Source organism: Oryctolagus cuniculus, chromosome 9 (assembly GCF_964237555.1).
Source record: "Oryctolagus cuniculus chromosome 9, mOryCun1.1, whole genome shotgun sequence".
Lineage (NCBI taxonomy): Eukaryota > Metazoa > Chordata > Mammalia > Lagomorpha > Leporidae > Oryctolagus > Oryctolagus cuniculus.
In genome coordinates this window covers 76,556,356-76,571,059 of record NC_091440.1, presented here as the reverse complement: position 1 = coordinate 76,571,059, position 14,704 = coordinate 76,556,356, and the positions used below count along the sequence as shown (strand labels likewise).

The window sequence follows — 14,704 nt, the reverse complement described above, 5'->3', positions numbered from 1 at the left end:
TTAACTCTTCAGTTGAAAGACACCGATTGGCTGATTGGCTCAAGGAACACAACCCAACTATTTGTTGCCTACAAGAAACACATCTCTCTAACAAAGATGCAAGCAGACTGAAAGTGAAAGGTTGGAAAAAGATATTCCATGCCAACAAAAACCAAAAAAAAGCAGGTGTAGCCATATTAATATCAGACAAAATAAACTTTAATACAAAAACTGTTAAGAGAGACAAAGAGGGACACTATATAATGATTAAGGGTTCAATTCAACAGGAAGATGTAACTATTATAAATGTATATGCACCTAATTACAGGGCACCGGTCTATTTAAAAGATATGTTAAGGGACTTAAAGGGAGACTTAGATTCCAATACAATAGTACTGGGGGACTTCAATACTCCACTCTCAGAAATAGACAGATCATCCAGACAGAAGATCAACAAGGAAACAGCAGATTTAATCGACACTATTGCCCAAATGGATCTAACAGATATCTACATAACTTTCAATCCTACATCTAAAGACTTCACATTCTTCTCAGCAGTGCATGGAACCTTCTCTAGGATTGATCACATACTAGGCCATAAAGCAAGTCTCAGCAAATTTAAAAGAATTAGAATCATACCATGCAGCTTCTCAGACCATAAAGGAATGAAGTTGGAAATTAGCAACTCAGGAAACCCTAGAAAGTATGCAAACACATGGAGACTGAACAACATGCTCCTGAATGAACACTGGGTCATTCAAGAAATCAAAAGAGAAATCAAAAACTTGCTGGAAGTAAGTGAGGATAACAACACAACATATCAAAACTTACGCGATACAGCAAAAGCAGTACTGAGAGGCAAGTTTATAGCAATAGGTGCCTATATCAAGAAATTGGAAAGGTACCAAATAAATGAGCTTTAAATGCAGCTCAAGGACCTAGAAAAACTGCAGCAAACCAAACCCAAATCTAGTAGAAGAGAAATAATTAAAATCAGAGAAGAAATCAACAGGATTGAATCCAAAAAAAATTACAAAAAATCAGCCAAGCAAGGAGCTGGTGTTTTGAAAAAATAAACAAAATTGACACCCCATTGGCCCAACTAACTAAAACAAGAAGAGAAAAGACCCAAATCAATAAAATCAGAGTTGAAAAAGGAAATGTAACAACAGACACCACAGAAATAAAAAGGATCATCAGAAATTACTACAAGGACTTGTATGCCAGCAAACAGGAAAATCTATCAGAAATGGATAGATTCCTGGACACATGCAATCTACCAAAATTGAACCAGGAAGACATAGAAAACCTAAATAGACCCATAACTGAAACAGAAATTGAAACAGTAATAAAGGCCCTCCCAACAAAGAAAAGCCCAGGACCAGATGGATTCACTGCGGAATTCTACCAGACATTTAAAGAAGAACTAATCCCATTTCTTTTCAAACTATTCAGAACAATCGAAAAAGAGGGAATCCTCCCAAATTCTTTCTATGAAGCCAGCATCACCTTAATCCCTAAGCCAGAGAAAGATGCAGCACTGAAAGAAAATTATAGACCAATATCCCTGGTGAACATAGACGCAAAAATCCTCAATAAAATTCTCGCCAATAGAATACAACAACACATCAGAAAAATCATCCACCCAGACCAAGTGGGATTTATCCCTGGTATGCAGGGATGGTTCAACATTCGCAAATCAATCAATGTGATTCACCACATTAACAGACTGCAGAAGAAAACCATATGATTATCTCAATAGATGCAGAGAAAGCATTCGATAAGATTCAACACCCTTTCATGATGAAAACTCTAAGCAAATTGGGTATAGAAGGCACATTCCTCACTATAATCAAAGCAATTTATGAAAAGCCCACAGCCAGCATCCTATTGAATGGGGAAAAGTTGGAAGCATTTCCACTGAGATCTGGCACCAGACAGGGATGCCCACTCTCACCACTGCTATTTAACATAGTTCTGGAAGTTTTAGCCAGAGCCATCAGACAAGAAAAAGAAATTAAAGGAATACAAATTGAGAAGGAAGAAGTCAAACTATCCCTCTTTGCAGACGATATGATTCTTTACTTAGAGGATCCAAAGAACTCTACTAAGAGACTATTGCAACTCATAGAGGAGTTTGGCAAAGTGGCAGGATATAAAATCAATGCACAAAAATCAACAGCCTTTGTATACACAAGCAATGCCATGGCTGAGAAAGAACTGCTAAGATCAATCCCATTCACAATAGCTACAAAAACAATCAAATACCTTGGAATAAACTTAACCAAGGACGTTAAAGATCTCTACGATGAAAATTACAAAACCTTAAAGAAAGAAATAGAAGAGGATACTAAAAAATGGAAAAATCTTCCATGCTCATGGATTGGAAGAATCAGCATCATCAAAATGTCCATTCTCCCAAAAGCAATTTATAGATTCAATGCAATTCCAATCAGGATACCAAAGACATTCTTCTCAGATCTAGAAAAAATGATGCTGAAATTCATATGGAGGCAAAAGAGACCTCGAATAGCTAAAGCAATCTTCTGCAACAAAAACAATGCTGGAGGCATCACAATACCAGATTTCAGGACATACTACAGGGCAGTTGTAATCACAACAGCATATTACTGGTACAGAAACAGATGGATAGACCAATGGAACAGAATTGAAACACCAGAAATCAACCTAAACCTCTACAGCCAACTTATGTTTGATCAAGGATCTAAAACCAATTCCTGGAGCAAGGACAGTCTATTCAATAAATGGTGCTGGGAAAACTGGATTTCCATGTGCAGAAGCATGAAGCAAGACCCCTACCTTACACCTTACACAAAAATCCACTCAACATGGATTAAAGACCTAAATCTATGACCTGACACCATCAAGTTATTAGAGAACATTAGAGAAACCCTTCAAGATATTGGCATAGGCAAAGAGTTTCTGGAAAAGACCCGGGAGGCACAGGCAGTCAAAGCCAAAATCAACTATTTGGATTGCATCAAATTGAGAAGTTTCTGTACTGCAAAAGAAACAGTCAGGAGAGTGAAGAGACAACCGACAGAATGGGAAAAAATATTTGCAAACTATGCAACAGATAAAGGGTTAATAACCAGAATCTACAAAGAGATCAAGAAACTCCACAAAAACAAAACCAACAACCCACTTAAGAGATGGGCCAAGGACCTCAATAGACATTTTTCAAAAGAGGAAATCCAAATGGCCAACAGGCACATGAAAAAATGTTCAAGATCATTAGCAATCAGGGAAATGCAAATCAAAACCACAATGAGGTTTCACCTCACCCTGGTTAGAATGGCTCACATTCAGAAATCTACCAACAACAGATGCTGGAGAGGATGTGGGGAAAAAGGGACACTAACCCACTGTTGGTGGGAATGCAAACTGGTCAAGCCACTATGGAAGTCAGTCTGGAGATTCCTCAGAAACCTGAAGATAACCCTACCGTTCGACCCAGCCATCCCACTCCTTGGAATTTACCCAAAGGAATTTAAATTTGCAAACAAAAAGCGGTCTGCACCCTAATGTTTATAGCAGCTCAATTCACAATAGCCAAGACCTGGAACCAACCTAAATGCCCATCAAAGGTAGACTGGATAAAGAAATTATGGGATATGTACTCTTTAGAATACTATACCGCAGTAAGAAACAACGAAATCCAGTCATTTGCAACAAAATGGAGGAATCTAGAACACATCATGCTGAGTGAAATAAGCCAGTCCCAAAGGGACAAATACCATATGTTCTCCCTGATCGGTGACAACTTACTGGACACCAAAAAGGAAACCTGTTGAAGTGAAATGGACACTATGAGAAACGGTGACTTGATCAGCATAGCCCTGACTGTTAATGAACAACTTAATACATTATCCCTCTTAGTAGTTTTTTTGTCTACTCTACTTAATATGACTGGTTTAATTCTGTAATTATCACACAGTTATTCTTAAGTGTTGAAATTTAACTGAAATGTGATCCCTGTTAAACATCAGAGTGGGAATAAGAGAGGGAAGAGATGTACAATTTGGGACATGCTCAGGCTGACTTGCCCCAAATGGTAGAGTTAGAAGCATACCAGGGGACTCCAATTCAATCCCATCAAGGTGGCATGTACCAATGCCATCTCACTAGTCCAAGTGATCAATTTCAGTTCACAATTGATCATAATGAAAGGACTAAGAGTCAAAGGGATCATATAAACAAGTCTAGTACCTGCTAATACTAACCAATAGAATAAATAAAGGGGAGAGTGATCCAACATGGAAAGCGAGATACTCAGCAGACTCATAGAATCGCAGATGTCCTAAACAGCACTCTGGCCTCAGAATCAGCCCTAAAGGCATTCGGATCTGGCTGAAAAGCCCATGAGAGTATTTCAGGCATGGAAAGCCAAGACACTCTGGCAAAAAAAAAAAAGACCTAAATGAAAGATCTCTGTGAGGAGATCCCAGTGGAAAGAACAGGTCTTCAAAGAAGGAAGTACCTTTCTCTGAAGGGAGGAGAGAACCTCCACTTTGACTATGACCTTGTCTAAACAAGATAAGAGTCGGTGAACTCAAAAGGCTTCCATAGCCTTGGAAACTCATGACTGGAGCATAGGGAGATTACTGAGGCCATAAACAGGAGTGTCAATTTGTAAAGTCAACAACAGGAGTCACTGTGCACTTACTCCTCATGTAGGATCTCTGTCCTTAATGTGCTGTACATTGAGATTTAATGCTATAACGAGTACTCAAACAGTATATTTCACTTTGTGTTTCTATGGGGGTGCAAACTGTTGAAATCTTTACTTAATGTATACTAAACTGATCTTCTGTAAAAAAAAAGAAATTATCAATTCCCAACTTGACTCTAGGTCTGATCTGATTTCATCATCATTTAAAAAATCATCTATTATTTTTCACTTTATGCTTCTGTGTGGGAGCAAACTGTTGAAATCTTTACTTAATGTATGCTAAACTGATCTTCTGTATATAAAGAGCATCAAAAATGAATCTTGATGTGAATGGAAGGGGAGAGGGAGTGGGAAAGGGGAGGATTGCGGGTGGGAGGGACATTATGGGGGGGAAGCCATTGTAATCCATAAGCTGTACTTTGGAAATTTATATTCATTAAATAAAAGTTAAAAAAAGATATTTAGGGTTGTTTTGAGGATTAAATGAGTTAATATGTATCTAGCCCTATGCTAAACATTTTGCATACATTAACTCACTTAAAAATTATACAGCAGCAATTCAACTTCAATCCCTGTCCCCTAAAATAGGAGCTGAACAAATTTCTTCATTTTTTCCTTTCACCTTGGCAGATGGATCCAGGAGGTTGAAAGAAAATGAAGGACTTCAGGAACAAAAAGAAAATCCCTATGCCACTAGAAACCCCATTTTTATCAATTGGAAGGAACACGCCAATGACCAGTAACACATCCAGGTTTATGAAAACAGGGGTTCACAGCTAAATGTCAGTTCACAGTTCAGGCTATTGTATCCTGTTTGAGGATTAGGTGTTATGGATGAAGGCCTATCATCTACTGAAGATGACTAATTGAATGCTGGGTTGAAGCTGTGCCTCTACAGCCAGATGCTTCTGTTTGAAATGGTATAGAATGAGTGTCTCTACAAGTTATGCAGCAAGTCCTTAATATTATTTCCCTTTTGTGGAAACTGTCTAAAGAAAATGATGAAATCCATAAATTGGAATCATGGATTTAAAGAATTGCCTTATTTATTTCAAACACCATTTTATGAGTCATTTTCTGTATGCATTAAAATAACCAAGAACAGAAGGAAAGAAAAACATCAAGCATTGCACAATTTTCTCCAATAACATAGATCAACTCTTACTGAATTTTTTTGTTTTTTGACAGAGTTAGACAGTGAGAGAGAGAGAGAGAGAGAGAGAGAGAGAGAGAAAGGTCTTCCATTGGTTCAACGCCCAAATGGCTGCTACGGCCTGCATGCTGTGCCAATCCGAAGCCAGGAGCCAGGTGCTTCCTCCTGGTCTCCCATGTGGGTGCAGGGCTCAAGCACCTGGGCCATCCTACAATGCCTTCCCAGGCCACAGCAGAGTTGGACTGGAAGAGGAGCAACCAGGACAGAATCCGGCACCCTGACCAGGACTAGAACCCAGGGTGCTGGCACTGCAGGCAGAGGATTAGCCTAGTGAGCCACAGCACCGGCCTCTCTTACTGAATTTAGCACTGTCTGATATCATGGTCTCCTTGGCAAATGCCTCAACTTTGCAGAAAGCTTCCAGTTGGATAGAAATGATCAGAAGATTTGTGACAGACCCTTGAAGATGACTCTAGGCAGAATAGTAAGCAACTGAACAGATTGCTTGGAGTGTCATGGAGGTTAGTGTAGATACAACACAGCAGAGAGGCTACTGAGACTCTGATTAAGGCAGTGTATACCTTTTATCAGCAGAGGGGCCTTATCCTTCCAGTTCAAACTTCATTGCTGAAGTTTTTCAGTAAAATCTATCAAAAGGAAGAGATACGGTCTTACAAGATTCAGATACCGTAGTAAAGTGTTTTCATGTTGGCTGGCTGGTTTACCATTGCAGCTTGCTCATCTTGGCTCCTGAAACCCTGAGCTTTCTGCATAGCTTAGAGATATCATTCATACTACTGCAGCAGGAGCAAATAAAGAATTACTAAAAAGTTTACAAGCTACTGCTCTCCGAATCTATGATCCACAGGAAGGCACTGTGGTGGTTCTCCCTGCAGAGCCTCAGCAACATTTGGTTCAGCTTGTACATTTTCCACCCAGTCTGCCTGCTGATCTGCTTTCTCAGTTAAGTCGTTGCTGTATTATGGGAAGACTCAGTTCAAGCTTGGTTGCTATGCTTATCGGGATACTGCACATGAGATCATCATTTTCTGGATGGAAGTTAATGACTGGTTGATCAGTGATGTGGATACGTCAGCTTTTTCTTTTCCACACTAGCAGGATTTTCGAAAGAGGAGTTGTTGGCTTCAGAGCCTGGAGGAGTTCCTCATGTCACCCAGACGCAGCTTTCCCCTGTGCTGCTCTACCTTATGGATTTGGGTCAACTTTTATACCACTGGCATGTGACAGAGGCAGTTTGTCACAGCTTATTGGTTATCCCTGTCCCAGGTCAGAGCTTTGACATCCTGCAAAGTGCCAGTAAGCTAGGCACTAGGTTGGTTTGACTGTAATTCCTGACAGCGTGGCCGACTGTGTTTCTGGTGTTATCTGTAGGCTCCTGGAGCATACTTGTGTAGTTGGTGAGACTCTACTGCCATTTCTGGCTTCTTGTTGCTACAGTCTTCTCTAGAGAAAGGGGAAGCAGAGCATCTAAGGAAGAGGGACAAGCTCTGGGGGCCCGCGTCTCTGCCTTGGCTCTTCTCCTCGAGTCCACAGGTTGATGCAGAGCCTGTGGGTGAACAGGGTTGGGCCTGAGGAGCTGCCTGTGGTGGGCCAGCTGCTTCGCCTGCCGCTTCAGCATGCTCCCCTCAGACCCACGTGTTGACCAATGCTATCTTGGTGCAGCAGATCATCAAGAATATCCCAGCCTTGAAGAGTAGCAGTGTGCAGGAGCCATGTACGTCAGCGACTTACGTTATTGCTTCCATGTGTACATCACAGGGCAATACCCACAGGCCCAGTGCCTTGAATGCAGGGTACTGAAGAGGAGCTGTGGTACCTCCTGTGGGAAATTGGGTACTCACATCTAACTTATTTTGTGGAGAGGCTGATGTAATAGATGTTTGTCATTAAAGCTGAACTTTTAAAGAACAAAAAATAAAAAAGAGGAATTTAGACCCAGAGAGAGCACCCACAGAAGGAAGATGTGAAGAGACCCAGTGAGAAGACAGCCATCTAAAGGGAAGCAGAGAGGCCTGGAAGAGACCTTTCCTTCCAAGTCCTTAGAGGGATCCAAGACTACCAACACCTTGATCCTGAACTTCAAGCCTCTGGACCCACCACACAATGCATTTCTGTTCCTCCCACCCAGTCTGTGGGAAGCTGCTTCAGCAGCTGGAGCAGACTAGTACACAGTGGAACAAGGGAAGGAGTCTCTCTCGTGACCATCAGCACTAAGTGGGAAAGAGAACAATCAGGCCCTCTTATCACCTTCTCCGCTGATGCTGTCACTAATAGAGAATGGCTAGGTCTGTGCAGGCAGCTCACTCCTGAGGAGCGTTAGTCCATAGCAGTGTCCGCTGTAGCAGTGTTCTGCATACAGGCAAGTGCAGTACTTTTTGCTGTTTGTTTTGCATTGAAAACAGTCTCAAAGTTGAATACAAAGAGCACTCTGCAGGTGTTGCAAATGTTAGCCATTTGCAACAGTATACTCCAGGGTCCTTAGGGCTATCACTCAACTACAGAGTAATTGATATATCAGAGTATACCAGACAGGTTCTGGATCAGCCTTTGAAGTAAATACTACATTTTCACACAGCTTGGTTACTTGCTGTGCCAGCTTCCTATAGCAGCTGTAATACCTTATCACAAGTCAAGTGCTTACAGTTGTGGAGGGCGAATCTGTAAGAGCTCTCATGGGGTTAAAATGACAGCATCAAAAGAGCTACTTTCTCCTGGGAGCTCTAGGGGGCAATGTGGGTCCCTTTTCCAGCTTCTTGAGGCCACCTGCATTCCCTGGTTCCTGGCCCCTTCCTCCATCTTCAAATCCCTCTGTGACTCTGGCCTCCTCTCTTGCCTCCCTCTTCCACTTGAAAGGACACTCGGGATTACATTGGGCCCTCTTGGCTCTTGGCTAACCCAAGATCAACCCCCTATGTTTTTTTTATTTTATTTACTTATAGGAGGTAGGTCTTGCATCTGCTGGTTCTCTCCTCAAATGCCCAGAACTGTTGGAATCCAGGTTTCCCATGGTGGCAAAGACCCAAGTACTTGGGCCATCATCTGCTGCCTCCCAGCGTCTACACTAGCAGTGAGCTGGAATTGGAAATGTGGGAGGCAGGATTCCTACATGGCCACTTAGCAGATGCACAAAGTGCTGGCCCCAGCTCCCTATTTAAAAGTCAGACAATTACCAACCTTACTTCCATCTGCAATCTAATTCCCTTTTGCCATACAGAAGAACCAATGCACAGGTTGCAGGCAGTTGAAGGGAGAAGTTTGGGAAGGTGGTGGGATAGAGGGGAGAGTATTATTTGGCTTTCCACACTTGCCCAATGTCACAGAACTGGTTAAGTGCTAGCACTGAGTACTGTATCCATTAAACTTAGCTATATGGGCTGCTCACTCGAACTCGATACAGGGTGCATTGTACAGGTAGACGTTTTCCTTCGATATGATTAGCATTGTTTCAGAGCAATGACAATGCATCTGATTCGATGTAGAAATGATTTCTAGATTTTCCTGATAATGTTGTGACTTAACAAATATAAACTTGAAGTTTTATACCTCACAATATTGTAGGTTTTGGGTTGTGATTTTTGCTTTATTGGTCATTCTCTTTATGAGATTAAAAAAAAAACCAGCATGAGCTTTTGGAAAAATAAAGCGTGTTTTTTTTAAATAATAAAAAAAATGCATGCTCTTTCTAAGGTCTTAATAATGAACATAGCTGCCATTTATTAAAGACCTGTGTACCAGGCAAGGCTCTGGGAATCTTACATCTCATTTTACATTTTGCACACACTCTCATATGTATTGGGCAGTCTGAAGTCAGTGTGTTTCACAACTCATTCCAGTTGCAGGCTCCTCTAGCTCAGCCTGTCGAAAATGGAATGGATTTTTCCTTTCTCCCATATTCTGCCCCACCTCTGCCATGCTCCTACCACCAGAAAAATCAAAGAAAAAGCTAGACACACCACCATTGATTATGCTTTTTTCTCTCTAGGAATATCATCACCATTCATCCAGTTTATGCCAGAAATCTGGGAGTCCATGGTGCCTCCTCCTCCCTTCCTGTCCTCCAGAAATCTGTAGCAAAAATGTGTCAATTGTTGCCACTTCTTCCTTCCCAGTTTCTTCTTCCCCACTGGCACCACCTACTTCATTGCACCATCATTTTCCTGCTTTGTCTACTCATGGAGCCTCTGATCTGGCCCCTCCGTGCCTCCACCCTCTGCTCTGCTCACTCTGCCGTCTGTGTGGGTGATTTTTCTAATACATTTGTGTGAGGACTGTATTGCCCTCCTGGTTAAAACCCTGCAGGGCCGGCGCCGCAACTCACGAGGCTAATCCTCCGCATGGCGGTGCTGGCACACAGGGTTCTAGTCCCGGTTGGGGTGCCGGATTCTGTCCCAGTTGCCCCTCTTCCAGGCCAGCTCTCTGCCGTGGCCAGGGAGTGCAGTGGAGGATGGTCGCGGCGGCCATTGGAGGGTGAACCAACGGCAAAGGAAGACCTTTCTCTCTGTCTCTCTCTCTCTCACTGTCCACTCTGCCTGTAAAAAAAAAAAAAAAAAAAAAAAAACACTGCAGGGACAGCCTATTAATTACCCTGAGGACAAAATCCAGCCATCTAACTGTGCCTTGTAATGGACTTCAGATAAGGCCCTGTCACTGTAGCCCCTTACAGTCTTCTTGAATTCTTTGAACGTAATCCCTTTTGCTCTGCAATGTGCCATTCCCTCCGCCTTGATCGCACTTTCCCTCCTCTTTGGCCAACTTCCACTTATCCTTCAGGCTCTAGTTTAAGTATACGTTTGCCCACTGCTTTGGATATTTCTGCTATAAACCGGCATGCTCTTCTTGGAAGACTTGCCCTCCACATTTGTTGAGGTTTATGGCCACCTCTGCATGGGACATCCCTGATGCCAGAGACCAAGAGAGATTTGTTCAGGATTCCAACTTCTGACTCAGAGTTGGGGCTCGGTGTCTGCCTGTTGAGTGAATAATGTAGGGAGGGAAACTTTTTTCTGTGTCTTCTTAGATTCAGTGCTTGAGGCCCTGAAAATTAAACTGACAAAAAGAGATAGATGGGAGAAAAAGTCTACTACATCTCCAAATTGTGAAATGTTAAACCAAGATACTTACATTTTAACTAACTCTGTGATAAATTAGGGAACAGTAGCTAGATCAAGGACAGAGGCTTCTAAAGTGAAGAGCAAGAGGGTAAATATGTGGAAGAAACAACAGAGGATAAAGAAACAACAGAGGATAAAGATTATTTAGATAACAGAAGATAAAGGTTTATAATGCAAACTTAAATTGATGCCTTCCCTGTTGGTAACAAATGTATTCCTGGTACTGGAGGGAAAAACACATTTACAAAGGTTATTGCCATTACCTAGGGGGATGTTTGTATTTAAATGAAAGTGAAAAGGATAAAGAACAAATTGCTTTCAGCTCCAAGCAATTCTTGTGCCAAAGTGGAATGCTTGTGGCAAACTGATCCCTTTCAAAGGAATAAGCTGTGCCATATTGTGATGATTAGAGCTACTTTAGCTTGTAGGGGTGAAGAGAAATTTCCCCTGTCTTCTAGAGCTTTGCCCAAATGAAGTGACAATAGATTAAAGAGGAAAGAAGTTATACACATTTATTAATGTGCCTGGGGCAGGGTTGGGATCACAGGTGTGTGATTACCCACAAACCCAACATGGTCCTGACACATCTTTACCCCTTTTTCTGTAGGTGAGGGAGAAAAGGGGAGTATAAGGGAAATTGTGAATGATTTTTAGAGGAACTCTGTGGGCTTGGAGGGCATAATTAGCATGGGACAAAATCTGTTTTGCCTGCAGCAGAGACAATGCGTTAGCGATGCATCTGGGACTGAAACACAGACAATGGCTTGCCAAAAAAAAAAAAAAATTATCCAGGTGTATTGGCAGAATTCAGTCTTTTCTTGGGATGTGAGCCTACTTAAGGGAAGTATAGGGGAAGAGACAGAGGTCATTTGTATATTCTTTAGCTTGTCCAAACTTTAGGCAGATAAAGGCACTTTGCAGGTGGCATCTCCTTGCTCTTGAAGGGGGAAGACAAGGTTAGAGGGACATTGACTCTGAGCCTGCTTTTAAGACTTTTTAATTTTCTTTTGATCAAACTTCTCAGCATGCCAAAAAACACCACATTTGGGGGATATCATTTTTAGCCTCAACAGGATGAATTATGCCTTTTGAAAGTGAATGTACTTCTCAGATGTTTCTGTTTTTGAAGGTAGATTTGAAGAGCCCTTGGGGACTGCATGGGTGGAGCCCAGCTGTGCAGGAACCCAGCATGGGTGACTACACAGTCCAGAGGGTGATTGGTGAGGGCTCCTTTGGCTCGTGCAGCAGGAAAGCAGTAATCAGCTGTTTGCAATGAAGGAAATAAGGCTCCCCAAGGTCACTGCTAAAGAAAATAAGTCATAGTGAGCATGCACTTGCAGTCTGTATAAGACAATAAGTTCTTGATGCTTAATGAGGAATTTCTCCTCCATGCAAACGATGTAATCTGTTTATTCATTGGCTTTATAAGAGCTTGATATAGTTTATGTGGCTCTTAGGACACTGCAATTAGGAAAGGGAAAAAAATTAGCCCATGTTCAGATAGTGATTATTGTTTATTTTATCCCAGTGTGTAATCAGCAGTTAATTTCCAATCGTGTATACCTAACAGTGTAGCAGATCTTTGCCAAATGCAGTTCAGGTGCAGTATTAATGAGAATGGGACATAAAAATATGAAGAGCAAAGATGTAGGCTACTCACTCTTAGAATCAGGGAACTGACCATCTCGATCCAGATCCATGTACAGGTTTCATTTCCCTCTAGACTTCATTACCATGTACTATACAATACATGCTATGGAGCCTGTTTAACAATATTTTGGTTTTTTGAAGGATTTCTTTATTTGTCGAAAAGGCAGACTAACAGAGAGAAAGAGAGAAGCAGACATAATGAGAGATCTTCCATTTGCTGGTTCATTCCCCAAATGCTTGCAACAGCCAGAGTTGAGCTAAGCCGAAGCCAGGAGCCAGTAACACCATCTGGGTCTACAGCATGGGTGGGAAGGACCTAAGCACTTGGGCCATCTTCCACTGGCTTCCCGGGTGCATTAGAAGGAAGCTAGATCAGAAATAGAGCAGGAACTTGAACCCAGGCACTTTGATATGGGATGCAGGCATCCCAGATGGCATCTTAACTGGTGTGCCAAATGCCCACCCCGCACCACTGAATTCTTGACTGTGTTCAGTGACACTTAATCGTCTGGAGGACTTGTTAAAATACAGATTGCTGTGCCTCCCCGTGAAGTTCTGATTGAGTAGGTCTGGGGGCGCCTATGAACCTGCATTTTTGACAAGTCCCCAGTTGATGCTGTTGCTGCTGCTGCAGGAACCCTGTGCTAGTACATAATCAGTGGCAATTTCTGGATTGGAAGGCCATGTATTCTAGATTTAATCCTCAGTAAGTTATAGACAAACGGCTTTGGATACTTATTTTGCGTATCATCTTTGTCCATCTTTGATGCAGTAATGTATTATTACTTTTTTTATCTTGGCCACGGACCAGTAAAATGTTACAAGTGGTCAAAACATGAAATCATTGATTTCTCTTTTAGGATGCCCTGTTCTTGATGGAATACTGGCCCTCCAAGTCGGTGACACTTAGGTGGATATTAAAACTAGTTTACAGGAGAAGAAAAAACTATTTCCACTCTGTACATGTAAGAAAAGGAAAAAGAACATAATAGTATAATAAAATGGTCAGCTCCAGTATGCAAAATATAGCCATAGTTGTTTTTTGAGCAAGTTTGAAAAACTTAAATTGGGTTTGAGTGCAATGTTACAGTACTGCATCTAACATTGAAATATATTCAACCTATATAAATATTATTATAATGCTTTCTAAAATATAAGATTAAAACACTAATATTCATATGATTACATATTAGTATACTTAAACTAATGTTAAATAATATAATTAAATGTTTTAAATTATTGTGCTTTTAAAGATTTATTGTTTTATTTATTTGAAAGATAGAGAAGAGAGAGAGAGAGAGAGAGAAGAATCTTCCATCTGCTGGTTCACTCCACAAATGGCTGCAACAGCTGGGACTGGGCTAGAGCCAGGCCAAAGCCAGGAGCCCAGAGCTTCTTCCAAGTCTCCTGCATGGGTGCAGGGGCCCAAATACTCGGGCCATCTTCTGATGCTTTCCCAGGTGCATTATCTGGGAGCTGGATGTGATGCTATTTTAAGTACAGTATTAGGGGTGGGTATTATGGCACAGCAGGTTAAGCTGCCACTTGGGATGCTGACATCCCATAACGGATTGCCAGATCAAGTCCCAGCTGCTCTGCTTTCAGTCCAGCTCTCTACTAGTGTGCCTGAGAAGCTGTGGATGAAGGCTCAAGTAGTTGAGTTCCTACTGCCCATGGCTTCAGCCTAGCCCAGCCAGAGTTGTGTCCATTCTGGAAGTGAACCAATGGATGGAAGATACCTCTCTGCTATGCCACTTTTCAATAAATAAGTCTTTAAAAATAAAATGCAATATAAATTTATGGTTTAAAATCTTTTTCTAGTCTTTCTGAAACACAGAAGTTTAGGAAGGAGGCTGTTCTGTTAGCCAAAATGAAACACCCCAATATTGTTGCCTTCAAAGAATCATTTGAAGGTGAGTATGAACTCCCATACATCTGTGCATTTCTGAATTTCTTTATGGCACTGCAACTTTCCTAAAGACACTTATATCTATTTTAGCTGGAGGACATCTATATATTGTGATGGAATATTGTGATGGAGGGTATCTAATGCAAAAGATTAAACAGCAAAAGGGAAAGTTATTTCCTGAAGATACG

General features: G+C 41.5%; 2 pseudogenes; both read left to right on the top strand.

The window, feature by feature from the left end:
- The window catches only part of LOC127487171 (testis-expressed protein 10 pseudogene), a 27,942-nt pseudogene extending 13,292 nt beyond the window's left edge, over positions 1 to 14,650 (top strand).
- The window catches only part of LOC138843648 (serine/threonine-protein kinase Nek3-like), a 39,052-nt pseudogene continuing 32,559 nt past the window's right edge, over positions 8,212 to 14,704 (top strand).